The sequence below is a fragment of the Amblyomma maculatum genome, chromosome 3 (assembly GCF_055883805.1).
Source record: "Amblyomma maculatum isolate TAMU_Amacu chromosome 3, ASM5588380v1, whole genome shotgun sequence".
Taxonomy (NCBI): domain Eukaryota; kingdom Metazoa; phylum Arthropoda; class Arachnida; order Ixodida; family Ixodidae; genus Amblyomma; species Amblyomma maculatum.
In genome coordinates this window covers 25,141,187-25,145,011 of record NC_139346.1, presented here as the reverse complement: position 1 = coordinate 25,145,011, position 3,825 = coordinate 25,141,187, and positions in this window count along the sequence as shown.

The following is a 3,825-nucleotide window of genomic DNA, read 5'->3' as shown; positions in this document are numbered from 1 at the left end:
ACAGAGAGTGCGCAGTCGCCATGGTTCAACTCGGCACTAAAACGTTTGAACAATAAGAAAAAAAGACTTTTCCGATCTGCTAAGCGCTCAAGCAATGCCTCTGCATGGGATAAGTATTTCTGCGCCGCTAAAGAGTATAAAAGTCAATTACACTTCTCTAAAGAAATTTTTTTCATTAACACTCTGCCATCTATGTTGCGTAATGACCCCAAAAGGTTTTGGAAGGCAATCAGTCCTTCCGTCTCAACCAACATTTCTTTGCTTCGTAGTGACGGCAGCAATGCACAAGATCAAGAAGTCGCTGACATGCTGAATAACACTTTTTGTGCTGTCTTCACTAAAGAGACTTCTGTCGACCTCCCTTCGCCACCAGAACATGCTCATCCACAAATGTATCCTCTAACTATTGACCCGAACGGAATCTCTAATATCATTGATAAACTAAAGAATTCATCCTCGGCGGGAACCGACGGCATTAATGCTAAGGTGCTTAAGAACACTAAACATGACATGTCAGTAGCCTTGTTTTATCGCTCATTTTTCAGCAGTCGCTAAGCGCTGGTACCATTCCCATGGACTGGAGGATCGGGAAGGTCGTTCCTCTCTTCAAGAAAAGTAATCGGTCGTCACCCAGCAACTACAGACCAATATCCCTCACCAGTGTTTGTTCAAAAATTATGGAACATGTTATTTATTCCCAGGTTGCAACGTTCCTTTCATCTATCTGTTGGCTATTTCCATCCTAATCAACACGGCTTCCGTCAAGGCTATTCTTGTGAATCTCAGCTTGCTCTTTTCCTTCACGATATTCACACGAACCACGACCTTAACATACCCGCAGACTCCTTTTTTTTAGATTTCGAAAAAGCCTTCGATAAAGTCCCACATCGCCATTTGCTGCTTAAACTATCTACCCTTAATTTAGACCCTTGTGTACTGAATTGGATCCATAATTTTCTAACAAATCCTCTCCAGTTTGTTGTCGCCAACTCCCATTCATCTACCCTTTCCCAAGTCCGGTCAGGCGTTCCTCAAGGTACTGTACTTGGCCCCTTACTTTTTCTAATTTATATTAATGACCTGCCAAATTGCATTACATCTAACATACGGCTGTTTGCTGATGACTGTGTAATATACCGCACCATAAATAACCAATCTGACATCGCTATCCTACAGAATGATCTGCTTAACGTGCAAGAATGGTGCGACACCTGGCTTATGAAATTAAATGTTAATAAAACGTTTCATGTCTCTTTACACCGTCGGCGTAACTACTTACCTACTACCTATCATCTTTACGATTTTCCTATAACTCAAACTGACACTATCAAATATCTAGGTATTCATATCTCCAGTGACCTATCCTGGTCCAGTCATATTTCTCATATAACCAACTCCGCTTGTCGCGTTCTTGGCTACTTACGCCGCAACATTTCATTAGCTCCCTCTTCTGTCAAACTAATCGCTTACACTTCGCTTGTCAGACCCAAACTTGAGTCCGCTCAAGCTATATTCGATCCTCACCAAACTAATCTGATCAATTTACGGGAATCTACTGAAAATCGAGCTTCACTTTTCATTCTTTCAGATTACTCCTATCGCACCAGTGTTACCGTACTAAAATCCAAACTTGAACTTCACAATCTAGCTTTACGCCGGAAACTAGCTCGCCTTTCTCTTTATCATACGTTTTATCACAGCTTGCCACCTAACAACGTGTTCATCCGTCCAGCCCATTGGTCATCTCGTCATCTCCACTCCAATGCCGTCTACCCCCAGCGCGCCCATACGATAACATTTCAAAAGTCATTTTTTCTCCGCACTGCCCTGGATTGGAACGACCTTCCCAACCACATCGCCTCACTAACCGACATTCATCAATTCAAGACTGCCATCGAAAGACATTTTTTATTGTAACCGCCGTACTCCAAGCCCACCCCTTATGGGGCCTTTGAGGATTCAATAAATAAATAAATAAATTAATTAATTAATTAATTCGTTCAGCACAAAAAGTAGGCTGGTTCAGGCTGCTCCTCTGCTGAGCTAGCCTATATTGTTTCCCTGCGCATCCGTGGGGAATTCTCTGCTTCGTCCCCAATGGTCATCTATGATGCTTCCCCTGCCTCCGGGACCAGAGCAATGCATTTGGAAATATTACTCCGGTCATCCCTGCTGCTCGTCACCCTCAGTCTGTATTTGTCAGCCAGGATCTGGACTCACTTCTGCCCTTCTCTAACACCACCCTATAGTGGACCATTCTGCGTGTTTCAGCGTGCGCCGAAGACCTTCGCGGTCGATATCAACGGTCGTGAAGACGTCGTGACTGTTGACAGACTCAAACGTGCCTATATTGATTCTCCTTCGCCCGTCGTCCCTCCAGTCACTTTCACTCCGACTCAGGCATCTTTCTGTGTGCTCTAATCGACACGACCTGTATTAAACTAACGGCACTTTTTAAGTTGAAATGAGGCAAACTTGGAAGGAATACTTCGAACGCTTGGTGTCTGACATCCGGTGCAACCATGCTTTCTATAAATTTATGAAGCGCCGCAGTAGAAATGAGGTTAGCGCTCCACACATAATTCGTGAAGGCTTGATCATGACAGAAGACAGTGAGATAGAGCTCGTGGCTGCCTCTGTACGGGGAGAGGCATGTAGCGCTCCTCGCGCCATGCTTGATCGCGAGCCATGGCACGGCGCCGGACAAGGAAGAAGTTGGTGCGTGGCGCGGCTGCGCGAGGAGCTGAATGAAAACAAAAAACAGTTCGAAACCCCAACGCTGTCAGATTTGGTTTATGTCGATTGAGTGAGACTAACAACATTCGTGGCTTTCGGCTGTCACTGCCGCAGTGGCGCTACCGTATTGCTCGCAAAGATCTCCCTCATTGTAAACTAAGTTGTGGTTATATCGGTGGCATCTTGTCTTTTCTCTCTGCAATGATGCTAGGTTATTGTAGAAGGATCGTGATTCACTGACCGTAAAATCAAACCTCCAAGGGAATATACCGGAACAAGGAGCGCATTTGATGAAACAGGTGGGCAGTGAGAAGGCAAAGTTGTGAGGCAAGTCTAGTTAGTTCGTCGACAAGGCCTCATACGTCTCGACCACTCAGTCTCACTTCGCCCGTTCTACACCAATAGAAAAGGGTAATTGGTACGTTAGTGCAGGAAAAGACTGCTATCCGCGCCGTTCAAAAGGCACATCTGGGCTCGACGGTTCACGGCGTAACGGGACAAAGCAGACGGCGAAATCTATATTTCACATCAACAGCAGATGCTCTAGTCAGTGGTTGGGTTGTCACAAAACCACAGCCTGTACGCTAAAACTCTAACTAGTAAGTTTAGCAGTACTGTTAGCAAGGGGATGGAATGGGTGGTGATAGGGTTCATGGAGGCGAAATGAGGACATGCATTGTGTTATCATGGTTTACCGATGAGACGAGAACTTGGAGCAGGGTTGGTAACAGCTGGTAATATAGGGGAACTGTATAGTATTAAGATGGTGACAGGCATCGTAATTAAGCTTAGTAAGCGGAATAAACTCTGGTCCGCACAGACCTACGCGCCTACATGTAGTCATGATGATCAGGTTGTCGAAAGCCTCTAAGCAGGTGTAGATATTGCAATGGGGAATGTGAGGACGCAATTTACTAATAGGTGACTTCAATGCCAAGGTAGGGAAGAAGTCAGCTGCAGACTAAGCAGTTAATGACTAGCGCGAGGTGAGTTACTAGATACGTTTGCAGAGCGCAATAACTTAGGGATCATGAATACCTTTTCAACAATTAGAATAACCGTAAATCGGCATGGAAAACCCCCAAAGTG